The sequence below is a fragment of the Ranitomeya imitator genome, chromosome 1 (assembly GCF_032444005.1).
Source record: "Ranitomeya imitator isolate aRanImi1 chromosome 1, aRanImi1.pri, whole genome shotgun sequence".
In the NCBI taxonomy this organism is placed as follows: domain Eukaryota; kingdom Metazoa; phylum Chordata; class Amphibia; order Anura; family Dendrobatidae; genus Ranitomeya; species Ranitomeya imitator.
Window position 1 is genome coordinate 1,125,400,703 of NC_091282.1, and position 23,510 is coordinate 1,125,424,212.

Below are 23,510 nucleotides of genomic sequence, written 5' to 3' on the forward strand. Positions count from 1 at the left end.
TCAAAACCTTGTTGGAAAAGACCTCACTGTATTCACAGAAATGTGGATTTCCCATTAGTAAAACTTTTTTGAATATTTTAATTGATTTTTTATTGTGGATTATGAAGAAAATCCACTTCAAAATTCTCTATAAAAACTCTGTGAATACAGTACAGACCAAAAGTTTGGACACACCTTGTTAGGGTTGGCGGAACGCACCAAATATATAATTTATTAAATGGAATTGGTGCGTTCGCAACCCGGGATCCACCGAGCAGGAAAGCACCTGCTGCTAAATAATGGCGGCTCTATATGGCGGTATATACCAACTCTGTTAGCTTCACAGAGTAACCGCGAGAGGCAGGCTCTGTGCCCTGTTAGACTTTCACAGAGGCACAGGCCAACTACCCAGATGTGAGCAGTGAGTGGTCATGCATGCATACAAAACTCCTCGCCAGAGATGCCAGCATTCTAGGGGCTTATTTCAGCCGGGTCCCTGAACACACTTATACACAATCTCCTCGCCGGAGGTGCCAGCATTCTAGGGGCTTATTTCAGCCGGGTCCCTGAACACATTCAAACACATGACCACATTAGCGCAAAGCATATAGCATAAGACGATACTAGCGCATGGCCGTGCGGTCATGCGCAGTTTATATAGTTGCAGCACAGGAAGCTGCTACTGAAGTTTTTGCCCTTTCAGGACCTTCCAGAAGGACCAATGGAAAGTGCTGCAGTACCTGAGCATGTTTTGCCCTTTCAGGACCTTCCAGAAGGACCAATGGAATGTACTGCAGCACCTGAGCATGTGACCGAACATGTGGCCCTCGACCTCCAATGGGAGACCCTGCCCTGGGCATGCTCAGTGTGAGTAAACAAGGACTTAGTCCCAGAGAGGCTCGCTCGCCGCAGATCAGTGCAGGGTACCATAGGAAAGCCAGAAAAGGCAGTAGTGACCCTATGCACCGAATCAGCCCCAGCGAGACGCCCACTGCGGCCGATACCGAATGGGAGACCGCAGCAGACACGGATCGAGATTCCCCCTGTGCAGCAGAGGAAACTCGACTCCTAACATTACCCCCCTTCCTAGGGCCCCCCCTCCTTGAGCCTCACTACGCTCAAAAGCTGCGATAAGCAGCGGAGCCCGAATGTGCTCCACAGGCTCCCAGGTTCTATCCTCTGGGCCGTGACCCTTCCAGTCCACCAGATAAAATTTCTTGCCACGTACCACCTTGCACCCCACAATAGCATTCACCTCAAACTCATCCGTGGATGAACCCGATGTCCCAGCAGATGACTCGGAAAACCGGGACAAATGAACGGGCTTTAAGAGGGAAACGTGGAAAGTATCGGTGATACCAAGCCGTGGAGGAATAGCCAAACGGTAGACCACAGGGTTGACCTGTTCCAGAACCTTAAACGGGCCAATGTAGCGAGGAGCAAACTTAGTGGACTCAACTCGCAGCCTGATGTTACGGGCGGAGAGCCACACTAAGTTGCCAGGAGCAAAGACCGGAGCGGGGCGCCGGTGTGTATCAGCCGAAACCCTCATTCTCTCCTTGGAGGCCCGGATGGCATCCTGTGTGCGGTCCCAGATGTCACGTGCCTCCACAGCCCAGTCTGCCACCCTAGAATCGGTGGATGACACGGGCATGGGCACAGGGACACGCGGATGCTGGCCGTAATTAAGGAGAAAAGGAGTTTGACCAGTGGAATCGGCTACGGCGTTGTTCAGGGCAAATTCCGCCCAAGGTAGCAAAGATGCCCAGTCATCCTGCCTAGCAGAGACGAAATGTCGCAAATATGTCACCAGAGTCTGGTTGGTTCTCTCCACCAACCCATTTGTCTCGGGATGGTATGCAGAGGAGAGGTTTAACTCTATGCTGAGTAAACGGCAGAGCTCTCTCCAAAACCGAGATGTGAACTGGGGACCCCGATCGCTGACAATCTTATCAGGCATACCATGCAAACGGAAAACGTGTTTAAAGAAAACACTGCCAAGGCCCGTGCTGAGGGTAACCGAGGAAGCGGCACCAAATGCACCATCTTGGAGAAATGGTCGGTGACAACCCAAATAATGGAGCAGCCACGCGACTTGGGTAGACCCACCACAAAGTCCATCCTGACCATCTCCCAGGGCCTGTCTGCCACCGGTAGAGGGTAAAGCAACCCAGCAGGCCGTTGCCGAGGAGACCGATTCTGGGCTCAAGAAACGCACGCCTGAATATAGTCCTTGACATCTCGGGCCATATGCGGCCACCAGTATGTTCTCGCCAGAAGCTCAGATGTCCTCTTGGTCCCAAAATGCCCACCCACTCTGGAGGAGTGAGCCCAAGAGAGAACCTCCGGTCGCAAGTTAGCTGGTACGAAAGTCTTGCCCGGGGGCACAGACTCTAGCGAAACCGGAGCTACAGTTCTCAGGCTCTCAGAAGGGACAATAAGCTGAGGCTCCTCCGATGACACCACGGAGCGGGAGAGAGCGTCAGCACGAACGTTCTTCTCCCCGGAGAGGAAATGGAGAGTAAAATGGAACCGGGAGAAGAGCAGGGACCATCTAGCCTGGCGAGAATTCAGCCGCTGGGCCGTTTGCAGATACACCAAGTTCTTGTGGTCAGTGAAGACTTGGAAGGGAAAGCGAGCTCCCTCCAAGAGATGTCTCCACTCCGAAAAAGCCAACTTCATGGCCAGCAACTCCCTGTCCCCGATGGAATAGTTCCTATCCGCTGATGTGAAGGTCTTGGAGAAGAAGAAGCAAGGATTCTTCCGACCTTGAGCATCCTTTTGGAAAAGGACTGCTCCAGCACCAACGGATGAGGCATCCACCTCCAAGATAAATGGCTTATCAACATCGGGGCGATGTAGGATGGGAGCGCTAGCGAAGTGTGACTTGATCGAGAGAAAGGCTTTGGAGACCTCCTCTGACCACAACTTGGGATTTGCTCCCTTCTTGGTGAGGGCAACCAAGGGAGCTACCAAAGTTGAGAAGTGTGGAATGAACTGGCGATAGTAATTAATGAACCCCATAAAGCGCTGCACCGCTTTAAGAGAATGGGGTTCCTGCCAGTCTATTACAGCCTGTAGCTTGGCAGGATCCATAGCCAAACCCTGGGCAGAGATGATATAACCAAGGAAAGGCAAGGACTCCTGCTCAAACACACACTTCTCCAACTTGGCGTAGAGGGAGTTTGCCCGTAAGAGGTCGAAGACTTTGCGAACATCTCTCCGATGGGAGTCAATATCTGGAGAGAAGATGAGAATATCATCCAGATAGACTACGACCGAGGTGGTGAGCATATCCCGGAAGATGTCGTTCACAAAGTCTTGGAAAACGGCTGGGGCATTACAGAGCCCGAAGGGTATCACCAGATATTCATAGTGCCCATCCCTGGTGTTAAAAGCCGTCTTCCATTCATCCCCCTCACGGATGCGAATCAGGTTGTAAGCACCCCGCAGATCTAACTTTGTAAATACCCTCGCTCCCCGTAGCCTATCAAACAGCTCAGATATCAGGGGTAGTGGGTACTTGTTCTTAACGGTGATGGTGTTAAGACCCCCTGTAGTCTATGCATGGACGTAAGTCTCCAGTCTTCTTCTGTACGAAGAAGAACCCTGCCCCTGCCGGTGACACTGACTTCCTAATGAATCCTCTTGCCAGATTCTCCTGGATGTACTGGGACATTGCCTCCGTCTCCGGGAGAGATAACGGATAGACTCGACCCCGGGGAGGCTCAGCACCAGGCAAGAGGTCAATAGGACAGTCATAGGGGCGGTGAGGCGGAAGGGTTTCCGCAGCTCTTTTGGAGAACACGTCTGCATAGGGCCAATAGTGCTTGGGGAGAGAGGAAAGATCTGCGGGTACCATCACATGTTTCTCGACGCAAGCAGTGAATAGCCAGGCCTTTCCCCGGGAAGGAACAACCACGGGAAGGGCAGCATCCTATGGGAAAGGCCTGGCTATTCACTGCTTGCGTCGAGAAACACGTGATGGTGTCTCCGCAGCTTCTTTACATGCATCTGCATATTTCCCTTAAGGGATGGGGGCAGTGTTCTGGAATCACTGCGTTGAGAAACACGTGGTGGTGTCTCCGTGGTGTTGGATGTTTTGGTCTCCCCGAGGCCAATCATCTGTGCCTTTATAGCCTTTTACTAGGCACTGCTCCTAATAGCCAGATTCCTACTCCACACTGATGAGGGGCAAAAACCCCGAAACAGCTGTCTGTGGATGGATACCATGCTTGGCATAGGTGGCTTTCCTTCATAGGATGCTGCCCTTCCCGTGGTTCCTTCCCGGGGAAAGGCCTGGCTATTCACTGCTTGCGTCAAGAAACACGTGATGGTGTCTCCGCAGCTTCTTTACATGCATCTGCATATTTCCCTTAAGGGATGGGGGCAGTGTTCTGGAATCACTGTGTTGAGAAACACGTGGTGGTGTCTCTGTGGTGTTGGATGTTTTGGTCTCCCCGAGGCCAATCATCTGTGCCTTTATAGCCTTTTACTAGGCACTGCTCCTAATAGCCAGATTCCTACTCCACACTGATGAGGGGCAAAAACCCCAAAACAGCTGTCTGTGGATGGATACCATGATTGGCATAGGTGGCTTTCCTTCATAGGATGCTGCCCTTCCCGTGGTTCCTTCCCGGGGAAAGGCCTGGCTATTCACTGCTTGCGTCGAGAAACACGTGATGGTGTCTCTGCAGCTTCTTTACATGCATCTGCATATTTCCCTTAAGGGATGGGGGCAGTGTTCTGGAATCACTGCGTTGAGAAACACGTGGTGGTGTCTCTGTGGTGTTGGATGTTTTGGTCTCCCCGAGGCCAATCATCTGTGCCTTTATAGCCTTTTACTAGGCACTGCTCCTAATAGCCAGATTCCTACTCCACACTGATGAGGGGCAAAAACCCCGAAACAGCTGTCTGTGGATGGATACCATGCTTGGCATAGGTGGCTTTCCTTCATAGGATGCTGCCCTTCCCGTGGTTGTTCCTTCCCGGGGAAAGGCCTGGCTATTCACTGCTTGCGTCGAGAAACACGTGATGGTGTCTTCGCAGCTTCTTTACATGCATCTGCATATTTCCCTTAAGGGATGGGGGCAGTGTTCTGGAATCACTGTGTTGAGAAACACGTGGTGGTGTCTCCGTGGTGTTGGATGTTTTGGTCTCCCCGAGGCCAATCATCTGTGCCTTTTATAGCCTTTTTCTAGGCACTGCTCCTAATAGCCAGATTCCTACTCCATACTGATGAGGGGCAAAAACCCCGAAACAGCTGTCTGTGGATGGATACCATGCTTGGCATAGGTGGCTTTCCTTCATAGGACGCTGCCCTTCCCGTGGTTGTTCCTTCCCGGGGAAAGGCCTGGCTATTCACTGCTTGTGTCGAGAAACACGTGATGGTGTCTCCGCAGCTTCTTTACATGCATCTGCATATTTCCCTTAAGGGATGGGGGCAGTGTTCTGGAATCACTGCGTTGAGAAACACGTGGTGGTGTCTCCGTGGTGTTGGATGTTTTGGTCTCCCCGAGGCCAATCATCTGTGCCTTTATAGCCTTTTACTAGGCACTGCTCCTAATAGCCAGATTCCTACTCCACACTGATGAGGGGCAAAAACCCCGAAACAGCTGTCTGGATGGATACCATGCTTGGCATAGGTGGCTTTCCTTCATAGGATGCTGCCCTTCCCGTGATTGTTCCTTCCCGGGGAAAGGCCTGGCTATTCACTGCTTGCGTCGAGAAACACGTGATGGTGTCTCTGCAGCTTCTTTACATGCATCTGCATATTTCCCTTAAGGGATGGGGGCAGTGTTCTGGAATCACTGCGTTGAGAAACACGTGGTGGTGTCTCTGTGGTGTTGGATGTTTTGGTCTCCCCGAGGCCAATCATCTGTGCCTTTATAGCCTTTTACTAGGCACTGCTCCTAATAGCCAGATTCCTACTCCACACTGATGAGGGGCAAAAACCCCGAAACAGCTGTCTGTGGATGGATACCATGCTTGGCATAGGTGGCTTTCCTTCATAGGATGCTGCCCTTCCCGTGGTTGTTCCTTCCCGGGGAAAGGCCTGGCTATTCACTGCTTGCGTCGAGAAACACGTGATGGTGTCTTCGCAGCTTCTTTACATGCATCTGCATATTTCCCTTAAGGGATGGGGGCAGTGTTCTGGAATCACTGTGTTGAGAAACACGTGGTGGTGTCTCCGTGGTGTTGGATGTTTTGGTCTCCCCGAGGCCAATCATCTGTGCCTTTTATAGCCTTTTTCTAGGCACTGCTCCTAATAGCCAGATTCCTACTCCATACTGATGAGGGGCAAAAACCCCGAAACAGCTGTCTGGATGGATACCATGCTTGGCATAGGTGGCTTTCCTTCATAGGATGCTGCCCTTCCCGTGATTGTTCCTTCCCGGGGAAAGGCCTGGCTATTCACTGCTTGCGTCGAGAAACACGTGATGGTGTCTCCGCAGCTTCTTTACATGCATCTGCATATTTCCCTTAAGGGATGGGGGCAGTGTTCTGGAATCACTGCGTTGAGAAACACGTGGTGGTGTCTCCGTGGTGTTGGATGTTTTGGTCTCCCCGAGGCCAATCATCTGTGCCTTTATAGCCTTTTACTAGGCACTGCTCCTAATAGCCAGATTCCTACTCCACACTGATGAGGGGCAAAAACCCCGAAACAGCTGTCTGGATGGATACCATGCTTGGCATAGGTGGCTTTCCTTCATAGGATGCTGCCCTTCCCGTGATTGTTCCTTCCCGGGGAAAGGCCTGGCTATTCACTGCTTGCGTCGAGAAACACGTGATGGTGTCTCCGCAGCTTCTTTACATGCATCTGCATATTTCCCTTAAGGGATGGGGGCAGTGTTCTGGAATCACTGCGTTGAGAAACACGTGGTGGTGTCTCCGTGGTGTTGGATGTTTTGGTCTCCCCGAGGCCAATCATCTGTGCCTTTATAGCCTTTTACTAGGCACTGCTCCTAATAGCCAGATTCCTACTCCACACTGATGAGGGGCAAAAACCCCGAAACAGCTGTCTGTGGATGGATACCATGCTTGGCATAGGTGGCTTTCCTTCATAGGATGCTGCCCTTCCCGTGGTTCCTTCCCGGGGAAAGGCCTGGCTATTCACTGCTTGCGTCGAGAAACACGTGATGGTGTCTCCGCAGCTTCTTTACATGCATCTGCATATTTCCCTTAAGGGATGGGGGCAGTGTTCTGGAATCACTGTGTTGAGAAACACGTGGTGGTGTCTCTGTGGTGTTGGATGTTTTGGTCTCCCCGAGGCCAATCATCTGTGCCTTTATAGCCTTTTACTAGGCACTGCTCCTAATAGCCAGATTCCTACTCCACACTGATGAGGGGCAAAAACCCCAAAACAGCTGTCTGTGGATGGATACCATGCTTGGCATAGGTGGCTTTCCTTCATAGGATGCTGCCCTTCCCGTGGTTCCTTCCCGGGGAAAGGCCTGGCTATTCACTGCTTGCGTCGAGAAACACGTGATGGTGTCTCTGCAGCTTCTTTACATGCATCTGCATATTTCCCTTAAGGGATGGGGGCAGTGTTCTGGAATCACTGCGTTGAGAAACACGTGGTGGTGTCTCTGTGGTGTTGGATGTTTTGGTCTCCCCGAGGCCAATCATCTGTGCCTTTATAGCCTTTTACTAGGCACTGCTCCTAATAGCCAGATTCCTACTCCACACTGATGAGGGGCAAAAACCCCGAAACAGCTGTCTGTGGATGGATACCATGCTTGGCATAGGTGGCTTTCCTTCATAGGATGCTGCCCTTCCCGTGGTTGTTCCTTCCCGGGGAAAGGCCTGGCTATTCACTGCTTGCGTCGAGAAACACGTGATGGTGTCTTCGCAGCTTCTTTACATGCATCTGCATATTTCCCTTAAGGGATGGGGGCAGTGTTCTGGAATCACTGTGTTGAGAAACACGTGGTGGTGTCTCCGTGGTGTTGGATGTTTTGGTCTCCCCGAGGCCAATCATCTGTGCCTTTATAGCCTTTTACTAGGCACTGCTCCTAATAGCCAGATTCCTACTCCACACTGATGAGGGGCAAAAACCCCGAAACAGCTGTCTGTGGATGGATACCATGCTTGGCATAGGTGGCTTTCCTTCATAGGATGCTGCCCTTCCCGTGGTTGTTCCTTCCCGGGGAAAGGCCTGGCTATTCACTGCTTGCGTCGAGAAACACGTGATGGTGTCTCCGCAGCTTCTTTACATGCATCTGCATATTTCCCTTAAGGGATGGGGGCAGTGTTCTGGAATCACTGCGTTGAGAAACACGTGGTGGTGTCTCCGTGGTGTTGGATGTTTTGGTCTCCCCGAGGCCAATCATCTGTGCCTTTATAGCCTTTTACTAGGCACTGCTCCTAATAGCCAGATTCCTACTCCACACTGATGAGGGGCAAAAACCCCGAAACAGCTGTCTGGATGGATACCATGCTTGGCATAGGTGGCTTTCCTTCATAGGATGCTGCCCTTCCCGTGATTGTTCCTTCCCGGGGAAAGGCCTGGCTATTCACTGCTTGCGTCGAGAAACACGTGATGGTGTCTCCGCAGCTTCTTTACATGCATCTGCATATTTCCCTTAAGGGATGGGGGCAGTGTTCTGGAATCACTGCGTTGAGAAACACGTGGTGGTGTCTCCGTGGTGTTGGATGTTTTGGTCTCCCCGAGGCCAATCATCTGTGCCTTTATAGCCTTTTACTAGGCACTGCTCCTAATAGCCAGATTCCTACTCCACACTGATGAGGGGCAAAAACCCCGAAACAGCTGTCTGTGGATGGATACCATGCTTGGCATAGGTGGCTTTCCTTCATAGGATGCTGCCCTTCCCATGGTTCCTTCCCGGGGAAAGGCCTGGCTATTCACTGCTTGCGTCGAGAAACACGTGATGGTGTCTCCGCAGCTTCTTTACATGCATCTGCATATTTCCCTTAAGGGATGGGGGCCGTGTTCTGGAATCACTGCGTTGAGAAACACGTGGTGGTGTCTCTGTGGTGTTGGATGTTTTGGTCTCCCCGAGGCCAATCATCTGTGCCTTTATAGCCTTTTACTAGGCACTGCTCCTAATAGCCAGATTCCTACTCCACACTGATGAGGGGCAAAAACCCCGAAACAGCTGTCTGTGGATGGATACCATGCTTGGCATAGGTGGCTTTCCTTCATAGGATGCTGCCCTTCCCGTGGTTGTTCCTTCCCGGGGAAAGGCCTGGCTATTCACTGCTTGCGTCGAGAAACACGTGATGGTGTCTCCGCAGCTTCTTTACATGCATCTGCATATTTCCCTTAAGGGATGGGGGCAGTGTTCTGGAATCACTGCGTTGAGAAACACGTGGTGGTGTCTCCGTGGTGTTGGATGTTTTGGTCTCCCCGAGGCCAATCATCTGTGCCTTTTATAGCCTTTTTCTAGGCACTGCTCCTAATAGCCAGATTCCTACTCCATACTGATGAGGGGCAAAAACCCCGAAACAGCTGTCTGTGGATGGATACCATGCTTGGCATAGGTGGCTTTCCTTCATAGGATGCTGCCCTTCCCGTGGTTGTTCCTTCCCGGGGAAAGGCCTGGCTATTCACTGCTTGCGTCGAGAAACACGTGATGGTGTCTCCGCAGCTTCTTTACATGCATCTGCATATTTCCCTTAAGGGATGGGGGCAGTGTTCTGGAATCACTGCGTTGAGAAACACGTGGTGGTGTCTCCGTGGTGTTGGATGTTTTGGTCTCCCCGAGGCCAATCATCTGTGCCTTTTATAGCCTTTTTCTAGGCACTGCTCCTAATAGCCAGATTCCTACTCCATACTGATGAGGGGCAAAAACCCCGAAACAGCTGTCTGTGGATGGATACCATGCTTGGCATAGGTGGCTTTCCTTCATAGGACGCTGCCCTTCCCGTGGTTGTTCCTTCCCGGGGAAAGGCCTGGCTATTCACTGCTTGTGTCGAGAAACACGTGATGGTGTCTCCGCAGCTTCTTTACATGCATCTGCATATTTCCCTTAAGGGATGGGGGCAGTGTTCTGGAATCACTGCGTTGAGAAACACGTGGTGGTGTCTCCGTGGTGTTGGATGTTTTGGTCTCCCCGAGGCCAATCATCTGTGCCTTTATAGCCTTTTACTAGGCACTGCTCCTAATAGCCAGATTCCTACTCCACACTGATGAGGGGCAAAAACCCCGAAACAGCTGTCTGTGGATGGATACCATGCTTGGCATAGGTGGCTTTCCTTCATAGGATGCTGCCCTTCCCGTGGTTGTTCCTTCCCGGGGAAAGGCCTGGCTATTCACTGCTTGCGTCGAGAAACACGTGATGGTGTCTCCGCAGCTTCTTTACATGCATCTGCATATTTCCCTTAAGGGATGGGGGCAGTGTTCTGGAATCACTGCATTGAGAAACACGTGGTGGTGTCTCCGTGGTGTTGGATGTTTTGGTCTCCCCGAGGCCAATCATCTGTGCCTTTATAGCCTTTTACTAGGCACTGCTCCTAATAGCCAGATTCCTACTCCACACTGATGAGGGGCAAAAACCCTGAAACAGCTGTCTGTGGATGGATACCATGCTTGGCATAGGTGGCTTTCCTTCATAGGATGCTGCCCTTCCCGTGGTTGTTCCTTCCCGGGGAAAGGCCTGGCTATTCACTGCTTGCGTCGAGAAACACGTGATGGTGTCTCCGCAGCTTCTTTACATGCATCTGCATATTTCCCTTAAGGGATGGGGGCAGTGTTCTGGAATCACTGCGTTGAGAAACACGTGGTGGTGTCTCCGTGGTGTTGGATGTCCTGAACACACTTAAACACAATCTCCTCGCCGGAGGTGCCAGCATTCTAGGGGCTTATTTCAGCCGGGTCCCTGAACACATTCAAACACATGACCACATTGGCGCAAAGCATATAGCATAAGACGATACTAGCGCATGGCCGTGCGGTCATGCGCAGTTTATATAGTTGCAGCACAGGAAGCTGCTACTGAAGTTTTTGCCCTTTCAGGACCTTCCAGAAGGACCAATGGAAAGTGCTGCAGTACCTGAGCATGTTTTGCCCTTTCAGGACCTTCCAGAAGGACCAATGGAATGTACTGCAGCACCTGAGCATGTGACCGAACATGTGGCCCTCGACCTCCAATGGGAGACCCTGCCCTGGGCATGCTCAGTGTGAGTAAACAAGGACTTAGTCCCAGAGAGGCTCGCTCGCCGCAGATCAGTGCAGGGTACCATAGGAAAGCCAGAAAAGGCAGTAGTGACCCTATGCACCGAATCAGCCCCAGCGAGACGCTGGGAGCGACGTCTCCGCTGAGCAGAGCCCACTGCGGCCGCGACCGAATGGGAGACCGTAGCAGACACGGATCGAGATTCCCCCTGTGCAGCAGAGGAAACTCGACTCCTAACACACCTTGTCATTTAAAGTTGTTTCTGTATTTTGATGACTATGAAAATTGTACATTCACACTGAAGGCATCAAAACTATTAATTAACACATGTAGAATTATATACTTAACAACAAAGTGTGAAACAACTGAAAATATGTCTTATATTCTAGGTTCTTCAAAGTAGCCACCTTTTGCTTTGATGACTGCTTTGCACACTCTTGGCATTCTCTTGATGAGCTTCAAGAGGTAGTCACCGGAAATGGTTTTCACTTCACAGGTGTGCACTGTCAGGTTTAATAAGTGGGATTTCTTGCCTTATAAATGGGGTTTGGACCATCAGTCGTGTTGTGCAGAAGTCTGGTGGATACACAGCTGATAGCCCTACTGAATAGACTGTTAGTTGCTTTATTCTTGCCATAATACAAATTCTAAATAAAGAAAAACGAGTGGCCATCATTACTTTAAGAAATGAAGGACAGTTAGGCAAAAAAACCATCAAACGCTACAAAGAAACTGGCTCACATGAAGACAGCCCCAGGAAAGGAAGACTAAGAGTCACCTCTGCTTCTGAGGATAAGTTTATCCGAGTCACCAGCCTCAGAAATCGCAGCTTAACAGCAGCTTAAATTGGAGACCAGGTCAATGCCACACAGAGTTCTAGCAGCAGACACATCTCTACAACAACTGTTGAGAGGAGACTTTGTGCAGCAGGCCTTCATGGTAAAATAGCCGCTAGGGAACCACTGCTAAGGACAGGCAACAAGCAGAAGAGACTTGTTGGGGCTAAAGAACACAAGTAATGGACATTAGACCAGTGGAAATCTGTGCTTTGGTCTGATGAGTCCAAATTTGAGATCTTTGGTTCCAACCACCGTGTCTTTGTGCGGTGCAGAAAAGGTGAACGGATGGACTCTACATGCCTGGTTCCCACCATGAAGCATGGAGGAGGAGGTATGATGGTGTGGGGGTGCTTTTCTGGTGACAATGTTGGGGATTTATTCAAAATTGAAGGCATACTGAACCAGCATGGCTACCACAGCATCTTGCAGCGGCATGCTATTCCATCCGGTTTGCGTTTAGTTGGACCATCATTTAATTTTCAACAGGACAATGACCCCAAACACACCTCCAGGCTGTGTAAGGGCTGTTTGACCAAGAAGCAGAGTGATCGGGTGCTACACCAGATGACCTGGCTTCCACAGTCACTAGACCTGAACCCAATCGAGATGGTTTGGGGTGAGCTGTACTGCAGCGTGAAGGCAAAAGGGCCAACAAGTGTTAAGCATCTCTGGGAACTCCTTCAAGATTGTTGGAAGACCATTTCCGGTGACTACCTCTTGAAGCTCATCAAGAGAATGCCAAGAGTGTGCAAAGCAGTCATCAAAGCAAAAGGTGGCTACTTTGAAGAACCTAGAATATAAGACATATTTTCAGTTGTTTCCCACATTTTTGTTAAGGTTATAATTCCACATGTGTTAATTCATAGTTTTGATGCCTTCAGTGTGAATTTACAATTTTCATAGTCATGAAAATACAGAAAACTCTTTAAATGAGGTGTGTCCAAACGTTTGATCTGTACTGTATGTCATAGGGAATATGCATAAGGGACAGATAGAGGATTTTCAATAACAGCAGGGTTCCTGAACTTGTATGGTCATCCTACTCCTTATTTCTAGCGTGATAAATAGGAGATCAGAGGACCCTCTTTGTTTACACTAGAGAAAGTTTGTGAAATGGAACCCCCACTTGTTAGATTATACACTGTGAGGCATTGATGGGAACAATATACGAGGGTCTTTACTAGTGATAAGCGAGTATACTCGTTACTCGAGATTTCCCGAGCACGCTCCCGCATCCTCCGAGTATTTTTTTAGTGCTCGGAGATTTAGTTTTCTTCGCCGCAGCTGAATGATTTACATCGGTTAGCCAGCTTGATTACATGTGGGGATTCCCTAGCAACCAGGCAACCCTCACATGTACTTATGCTGGCTAGTAGCTGTAAATCATGCAGCTGTGTCATCAAAAACTAAATCTCTGAGCACTTACAAATACTCGGAGACCCCCCTGGCATGCTCGGGAAATCTCGAGCAACCAGTATACTTGCTCATCACTAGTCGTTACGTTTCCCTCAGGATGTGTGTGGAAACCTACTGAATCCTCTGGAGAGTGTTGTAATTTCAACACAAAATAAAAGGTAAGTGTGGACTGGGACAAGTTATTTGATCAAGTCAGATTTAGGAAAACCTGATCTGGGCTTTTATTTTTGGAAAGATCGGTAGAAAGGTAGTGGAATGGATTTTTCCCTCGAGTCCGGGTCTTGCAAAGAGCCCATACCCACGATTCACATTTAAACCTGCAGGTAAGGGTTGGGTGTGTCAGTGTTGTTATCCTGTGCAGAAAGGTTCTGTGTGTGTACCTGGCTGGGTGAGGTTGAATACAGACCAGAGACTTGGGCAAAGCTGTTATGCACCCGAGATTCCTATGGTGGTGCAGGTGCCCATTGCATTAAATTAGATACAGGCATTTTTGTCCTCAAACCAGATGATAAAGCTTTGAGTTTATTTTGTAAGTTGGCAAATAAAGCCCTTTATGTTGATCTTACTTGGGTCACTGCTTCACCAATTCACTGGTGGAAACACTGCTGCTTTACATATGGTGGAGAATGCGGGTAGTGTAAATTGAGGCATACCCCGAAGAAAACTGCATGTCTGTGATTAAGCCTGCAATGCTACAACTCAGGCCGACCGACAAGATGGAAGAACTCCTAATGCAGTTGGTTCTCTTCTATGTGCAGCAGACTAACAGCCTTTTAGTACAACAAATTGCGGCCTCGCGAGAGAGACCCTCATCCTCAATCCTGGTCCTTCCCGAGGCCCGTGACAAAGTCAGATCGGCTATGAGAAAGATGAGTCCAAAGGATGACCTCGAAGCCTTTCTCACCATGTTCTAAGGAACAGCGGAGCAGGAGAGTTAGTTGATCTCTCAGTGGCCTAAAATGTTGGCCTCATTCTTGATGGGTGATGCCTGGAAGGCAAATGTCGACCTCAGCCAGGAGGATGTCCAGGACTATGGGAAACTCAAAGGTGAAATCCTTGCCCGGATGGGGGTCAATGTATGTATGGGCACAACGGGTGTACAAATGGTCCTTTGTGGAGGCCCAACCCGCTAATTCTCAGGCATATGATTTACTGCATCTTGTAAAAACATGGCTCCAGCCTGAGACCTTGAGCTGAGCTTAGATGGTAAAGAGGTAGCAAGATTAGTAGTAGTCTGCTGGTAGTCATACAGAGCTGGGTGGGGCAAGGGGACCTGGGCAACCTAGATCAGGTGGCTAGTCTGATCGAACTTTATGTAACTGCAGCGCCCCAGGGTCCCGGTCGTTGCAGTAATATCATTCTCTAGAGGGGAGTGATGCTACGTTTGGAGGCAACAAAAGGAGATCTCTTTACCAGGTAACACCAACACACAACACATTTCATACTCCAGTCCACCATGGGGAGCTATGCTCCTATTTATTAGGGCACGCTTCACACTTAGGTAAAACTGGTGGCCTGGAGAGGAAATTAGGCAGATGCTATCTGAGCATTGCTCAGGCAGTTCCTGGCTGTGCTTCGGCTCAGGTAGCTGGTCCCTGACAGGGGTGGGATCCTGTCAGAGGCCCAGATAGAAGGCCACGAAGCTGCACCTGCCCCACGTGCGGCAGTTCCTAAGAAAGGACACGAGCAGAGAACTGTATTGTAGAGAGTGAGAAGAAATCATAGCAAAAGGAGTGGAAACCAGAAGTTCTGCCCTGCACAGGCTGCCTCCTTCTGAGGCGCAGGATCCCGGTAGCCGGAACACCGAGGGAGCAACAGTCCTTTATGTCTTGCTCCAGAGACCGGCAGGACAGCTAATTGCACGTTACTGATTCGCCCCATACCCAGGAGGCAAGGTGGCACCCAAGAGAGGCTGGGGCGTGCTAGAGTCCCTGTAAAAAGCCTCAGGTCACCGGTCATACGGGTTTGTCCTATCAATCTGGGGGACAGAAAGAGACATAACATCTAGAACATCTACAACAGTTGTGAGGACCTTATGATAGGCTCAGCATTAAGGTACTACAACACCCAGGCGCTAGAGGAAGGCTACTGATTTCCACCTGGATAAGGGACTCTGGATTTGCCTCCAAACCGGCCGGACTCTGCCTGCCCTGTGATCTGGTGCTCTGGACTGTGGATGCTGAAGCCTTCAGTAAAGGTAAAGAGACTGCAACCTTGTGTCCTTGTTCTTCACTGCGCCTTTCACCATCCACCATCTTACACACTGGGAAGCCCTGGGGACACACTTCACCTGTGGGAAGGTATACCATCTAGCTGCCATAACATCACCCCAGTGGACCCCTAAGCAGCGTCGGTCACCCTGACCGAATACCACAGGTGGCGTCACAAACATATCCCTTTAAAGACCTTGCCCTTTAAAACGGACCTCCCGAGGGCCATGGACTGGGTCAGCCACCGTGACATCCCCCTTGAGAACTGAAGGACCCGGTACAGAGTTCCCCTAGCCCTTGGGGGCGATCAATCTTCACCCAGGACTTGGCACAGAACTCTGCCCCACTGCAGGGATCACGCCGGGCTCATCAATCCATTGAGTCTGGAAAAGGGACACAACACTCTGCTGGGGTCAGTGAAAACCGAGCCCACACTGAGCGGGTACTCTGGAGTGAGGGTGATAAGAGACCAGTTTCCCTTAAACCAGTCTCGTGGACTAGTGTCACCGCTCTAAGGTGCTAGTGGTGACAAGGGCAAGGACTTGTTTCCGACAACTGCCCAAGGACTGCTTGCGGGTTTGGTAGCTGGATATTGATATATGCCCAAACTGTCTGCACTGCTAAGTTTTGTTGGACCAAGGGAGCCTAGTGACACTTGTCCATAGGTCATTGATCCCTGGGGAAAACCCCATTGGAAGGAAAATCAGGATTATCTGTATAGATGATGAACTACAGGAGTATCGGACAGCTGAGGTTACCCGTTCTACCCCATGAGGGAAGATTAAGCATGTAGTGGAAGTAGTAAAAACCCTTCCTTACGGAACTATTTTGGGAAAAGACTTGCTCATGTTCTGGTCCCTATGGGAGAGCACAGCTAACTCTCCCATGGTAAAGGTCTGTCCTCGTGCAGAACCCGAACATCCCGAGTCAAGGATACCCTCCATGTGGGTCACCTTCATAGTGAAAGAGTGTAATCCCAATTGGTTTCCCCTAGACATCTTGGCAGGAGAGGTCAAAGAGACCACATCAATCGCAGAGCTGGGAAGTAGCCCTGGGTACTTTTGGGACAGCTTAGCTCCAGAATCCTACACTGGCCTGGGCATGAAAACTGGTAATAATGATAAATGAAGTGACTTTATAAACTTGGCTGGTGACTTGTATAATCATTAGTCTGTAAAGCATAAAATACATGAGTTGATTCAAGTTACAGACCCATATTATAGTACCACTACACCACCAATGAGAGTATTCTAATATAATGTAATAACAATAGACCTTGTTTTGAGTGACTTTGAACTTGTTATAGAGAGCTACTATTAGCCTCGTGGACACACAGTACAGTGCTCCTTCACACTTTATAACTGTATCAATTACTACCTAATCATACTTTTCCTAAAACGCAATTTAATAGCATGGCAAGACTTCCGGGGCATAGAACGTAATGAAAAATGAGGGTGCATGCGCAATAATAATTTTATGCTTTGACCACAGTTGGGCAAAGCATACTGCGCACGAGCGAGAGGCCATTTCAATACGCACACTCGGCAACTCTACGGGATCTGTGCTATTCACAGATCTCATTACGTACAGCAAGCCGAGGAGCGGGGGGGTGGGAGAGAAGGAGAATAAGCCACGCCCATCCACCAGGGCCTTCCCCAGAAGTGGAAGAGACTGAGTGCACTGATGCCCAACCACTTGTTACATTGGAGAATGAGTAACATAGTAACATAGTAACATAGTTAGTAAGGCCGAAAAAAGACATTTGTCCATCCAGTTCAGCCTATATTCCATCATAATAAATACCCAGATCTACGTCCTTCTACAGAACCTAATAATTGTATGATACAATATTGTTCTGCTCCAGGAAGACATCCAGGCCTCTCTTGAACCCCTCGACTGAGTTCGCCATCACCACCTCCTCAGGCAAGCAATTCCAGATTCTCACTGCCCTAACAGTAAAGAATCCTCTTCTATGTTGGTGGAAAAACCTTCTCTCCTCCAGACGCAAAGAATGCCCCCTTGTGCCCGTCACCTTCCTTGGTATAAACAGATCCTCAGCGAGATATTTGTATTGTCCCCTTATATACTTATACATGGTTATTAGATCGCCCCTCAGTCGTCTTTTTTCTAGACTAAATAATCCTAATTTCGCTAATCTATCTGGGTATTGTAGTTCTCCCATCCCCTTTATTAATTTTGTTGCCCTCCTTTGTACTCTCTCTAGTTCCATTATATCCTTCCTGAGCACCGGTGCCCAAAACTGGACACAGTACTCCATGTGCGGTCTAACTAGGGATTTGTACAGAGGCAGTATAATGCTCTCATCATGTGTATCCAGACCTCTTTTAATGCACCCCATGATCCTGTTTGCCTTGGCAGCTGCTGCCTGGCACTGGCTGCTCCAGGTAAGTTTATCATTAACTAGGATCCCCAAGTCCTTCTCCCTGTCAGATTTACCCAGTGGTTTCCCGTTCAGTGTGTAATGGTGATATTGATTCCCTCTTCCCATGTGTATAACCTTACATTTATCATTGTTAAACCTCATCTGCCACCTTTCAGCCCAAGTTTCCAACTTATCCAGATCCATCTGTAGCAGAATACTATCTTCTCTCGTATTAACTGCTTTACATAGTTTTGTATCATCTGCAAATATCGATATTTTACTGTGTAAACCTTCTACCAGATCATTAATGAATATGTTGAAGAGAACAGGTCCCAATACTGACCCCTGCGGTACCCCACTGGTCACAGCGACCCAGTTAGAGACTATACCATTTATAACCACCCTCTGCTTTCTATCACTAAGCCAGTTACTAACCCATTTACACACATTTTCCCCCAGACCAAGCATTCTCATTTTGTGTACCAACCTCTTGTGCGGCACGGTATCAAACGCTTTGGAAAAATCGAGATATACCACGTCCAATGACTCACCGTGGTCCAGTCTATAGCTTACCTCTTCATAAAAACTGATTAGATTGGTTTGACAGGAGCGATTTCTCATAAACCCATGCTGATATGGAGTTAAACAGTTATTCTCATTGAGATAATCCAGAATAACATCCCTCAGAAACCCTTCAAATATTTTACCAACAATAGAGGTTAGACTTACTGGCCTATAATTTCCAGGTTCACTTTTAGAGCCCTTTTTGAATATTGGCACCACATTTGCTATGCGCCAGTCCTGCGGAACAGACCCTGTCGCTATAGAGTCCCTAAAAATAAGAAATAATGGTTTATCTATTACATTACTTAGTTCTCTTAGTACTCGTGGGTGTATGCCATCCGGACCCGGAGATTTATCTATTTTAATCTTATTTAGCCGGTTTCGCACCTCTTCTTGGGTTAGATTGGTGACTCTTAATATAGGGTTTTCATTGTTTCTTGGGATTTCACCTAGCATTTCATTTTCCACCGTGAATACCGTGGAGAAGAAGGTGTTTAATATGTTAGCTTTTTCCTCGTCATCTACAACCATTCTTTCCTCACTATTTTTTAAGGGGCCTACATTTTCAGTTTTTATTCTTTTACTGTTGATATAGTTGAAGAACAGTTTGGGATTAGTTTTACTCTCCTTAGCAATGTGCTTCTCTGTTTCCTTTTTGGCAGCTTTAATTAGTTTTTTTAGATAAAGTATTTTTCTCCCTATAGTTTTTTAGAGCTTCAATGGTGCCATCCTGCTTTAGTAGTGCAAATGCTTTCTTTTTACTGTTAATTGCCTGTCTTACTTCTTTGTTTAGCCACATTGGGTTTTTCCTATTTCTAGTCCTTTTATTCCCACAAGGTATAAACCGCTTACACTGCCTATTTAGGATGTTCTTAAACATTTCCCATTTATTATCTGTATTCTCATTTCTGAGGATATTGTCCCAGTCTACCAGATTAAGGGCATCTCTAAGCTGTTCAAACTTTGCCTTCCTAAAGTTCAATGTTTTTGTGACTCCCTGACAAGTCCCCCTAGTGAAAGACAGGTGAAACTGCACAATATTGTGGTCGCTATTTCCTAAATGCCCAACCACCTGCAGATTTGTTATTCTGTCAGGTCTATTAGATAGTACATGGGAGGGCTTGTGCACATGGTCAGTGAACCACTGCAGCACTTGCCAGACAATGACGAAACTCAGTTGCCAACTGCAGTGTCTTTCTGCAGTATGCAGCCTGCAAGGAAGGCAGGGTTGAGTAGTAGGTGGAAGATGATGTGGGGGATGATGAGGTCCTAGACCCCACATGGAGTGGTGGCCATCCTAGTGACATGCACAGTTTGGAGGAAGCAAAAGAGGGAGCAGAGTGCAAAGGCACAGAGGCCGACCTCTAGCCAGTATGATGGCTAATACTGCCCATTATAGCTCTGAATTCCGCATACCAAAGACAGCTCAAAAGAGCTCCTTGGCAGGTATTTCTTCAGGGAATGTGCTGCCAACAAGCGACAGGTGGTTTGCATGCTGTGTTGTCTGACCCTGAAGCGAGGCATAAATGTTCTGAACCTGAGCAGAGGCGGAGGAGGTCACCAACGCAGCTGGGGCACTACCTGCACCTCAGAAGGCTGGGTTAGGATGGCCAAAATGTGGCAAAACTGTCTCCGCACACCACAACATCCGGGAGCACTATCTGATATGGTGCGTATTAGCAGGAGGCAGGGTTACAACAACATGGTGGAAGAGTACGTGTCCACTCGTCGCTACATACTAACTGATAGGCCTGCCCCATTTACCTTCTGGGTCTCCAAATTGGACACATGATCTGAGCTTGCCCTTTATGCCTTGAAGGTGCTGGTCTGCCCTTCAGCAAGTGTATTGTGGGAACTGACATTCCTTAAAATGATGCAGGCGTGGATCCCACAGGACTTGTCCATACCTTTTGAATGTCTAGACAACTATAGCAGCCTAACCCAGCAAGTCTTCAGTTCTATTTTTCATTTTGTTTCATTTGGGTGCCTCCTCCCCAAATAAAGAACCCCCAAAAATGTGTTGGCTACCTCCTCTGCCTCTTCCACCTCCTCCACCACCTGCAGTTGGACCTAAGCCTCCTGGTTGTAGCTTGTTAGTTTATTTTGGGTACATTCTATGTTCTTTTAAGTGAGGTTCCCTAAGAAAAACAAAAACACAAGCAGTGTTGGATTACTCCTCCCTTGAGTCTTCCACCCTTACCGCCACATCCACCTCTTCCTCCACTTGAACTTATACCGCGTGGGTATAGATAGCTAGATTAAATTTGGTTAAATATAGGTTTCTTTAAGTCAGTTCCAGAAAAAAAATGAAAAACAAAAAAGAAACAAAAATAGCAAAAAAATAAAATATCACAAACCGGCAGTGTTGGGTTAATCCTCTGTTATGACCTGGTGGTTAGGACAATAATGGACCTGGTGGTTAAGAGCACACAGAATGACCTGATAGTTACTAATAATATAGGACGAGCTCTGAGACGTGGGAACTCTGCTGACCGCAATCCCTAATCCTATCACACACACTAGAAATAGCTGTGGATTGCTCCTAACGCTCCCTATGCAACTCGTCACAGCCTAAGAAACTAGCTAGCCCTAAAGATAGAAATATAAAGCCTACCTTGCCTCAGAGAAATTCCCCAAAGGAAAAGGCAGCCCCCCACATATAATGACTGTGAGTAAAGATGAAAATTACAAACACAGAGATGAAATAGATTTAGCAAAGTGAGGCCCGACTTACTGAACAGACTGAGGATAGGAAAGGTAACTTTGCGGTCAGCACAAAAAACTACAAAAAGACCACGCAGAGGGCGCAAAAAGACCCTCCGCACCGACTCACGGTGCGGAGGCGCTCCCTCTGCGTCCCAGAGCTTCCAGCAAGCAAGACAAAAATCAAAATAGCAAGCTGGACAGAAAAATAGCAAACGAGAATAACAAGCAGGAACTTAGCTTCTGCTGGGAAGACAGGTCACAAGAACGATCCAGGAGTGAACTAGACCAATACTGGAACATTGACAGGTGGCATGGAGCAATGATCTAAGTGCAGTTAAATAGAGCAGCCAGCTAACGAATTAACCTCGTCACCTGTGGAAGGATACTCAGAAGCCGCAGCCCCACTCACAACCACCAGAGAAAGCCCATGGACAGAAACAGCCGAAGTACCATTCATGACCACAGGAGGGAGCTTGACAACAGAATTCACAACAGTACCCCCGCCCCTTGAGGAGGGGTCACCGAACCCTCACCAGAGCCCCCAGGCCGACCAAGACGAGCAAAATGAAAGGCACGAACCAGATCGGCAGCATGAACATCGGAGGCAAAGACCCAGGAATTATCTTCCTGACCATAACCCTTCCACTTTACCAGGTACTGGAGTTTCCGTCTCGAAATACGAGAATCCAAAATCTTCTCCACCACATACTCCAACTCCCCCTCAACCAACACCAGGGCAGGAGGATCAACGGATGGAACCACAGGCGCCACATATCTCCGCAACAACGACATATGGAACACATTATGGATGGCAAAAGAAGCTGGAAGGGTCAAACGAAACGACACAGGATTGAGCACCTCAGAAATCTTATACGGACCAATGAAACGAGGCTTAAACTTAGGAGAGGAAACCTTCATAGGAACAAAACGAGACGACAACCAAACCAAATCCCCAACACGAAGTCGGGGACCCACACAGCGCCGGCGGTTAGCGAAACGTTGAGCCTTCTCCAGGGACAATGTCAAATTGTCCACCACATGAGTCCAAATCTGCTGCAACCTATCCACCACAGTATCTACACCAGGACAGTCCGAAGACTCAACCTGCCCTGAAGAGAAACGAGGATGGAAACCAGAATTGCAGAAAAACGGCGAAACCAAAGAAGCCGAGCTAGCCCGATTATTAAGGGCGAACTCAGCCAAAGGCAAAAAGGACACCCAATCATCCTGATCAGCAGAAACAAAGCATCTCAGATATGTTTCCAAAGTCTGATTAGTTCGTTCGGTTTGGCCATTTGTCTGAGGATGGAAAGCCGAGGAAAAAGACAAATCAATGCCCATCCTAGCACAAAAGGCTCGCCAAAACCTCGAAACAAACTGGGAACCTCTGTCCGAAACGATGTTCTCCAGAATGCCATGTAAACGAACCACATGCTGGAAAAACAATGGCACCAAATCAGAGGAGGAAGGCAATTTAGACAAGGGTACCAAATGGACCATCTTAGAGAATCGATCACAAACCACCCAAATGACCGACATCTTTTGAGAGACAGGGAGATCCGAAATAAAATCCATAGAGATATGCGTCCAGGGCCTCTTCAGGACTGGCAAGGGCAAAAGCAACCCACTGGCACGAGAACAGCTGGGCTTAGCCCGAGCACAAGTCCCTCAGGACTGCACAAAAGAACGCACATCCCGCGACAAAGACGGCCACCAAAAGGATCTAGCCACCAAATCTCTGGTACCAAAGATTCCAGGATGACCAGCCAACACCGAACAATGAACCTCAGAGATAACTCTACTAGTCCATTTATCAGGGACAAACAGTTTCTCCGCTGGGCAACGGTCAGGTCTATCAGCCTGAATTTTTTGCAGCACCCGCCGCAAATCAGGGGAGATGGCAGACAAAATTACCCCCTCTTTGAGAATACCCGCCGGCTCAGGAACACCTGGAGAGTCGGGCACAAAACTCCTTGACAGGGCATCAGCCTTCACATTCTTAGAGCCTGGAAGGTACGAAACCACAAAATCAAAACGGGAGAAAAATAGCGACCAACGAGCCTGTCTAGGATTCAACCGTTTGGCAGACTCGAGATAAGTCAAATTCTTGTGATCCGTCAAGACCACCACGCAATGCTTGGCTCCTTGAAGCCAATGACGCCACTCCTCGAATGCCCACTTCATGGCCAACAACTCTCGATTGCCAACATCATAATTGCGCTCAGCAGGCGAAAACTTTCTAGAAAAGAAAGCACATGGTTTCATCACCGAGCCA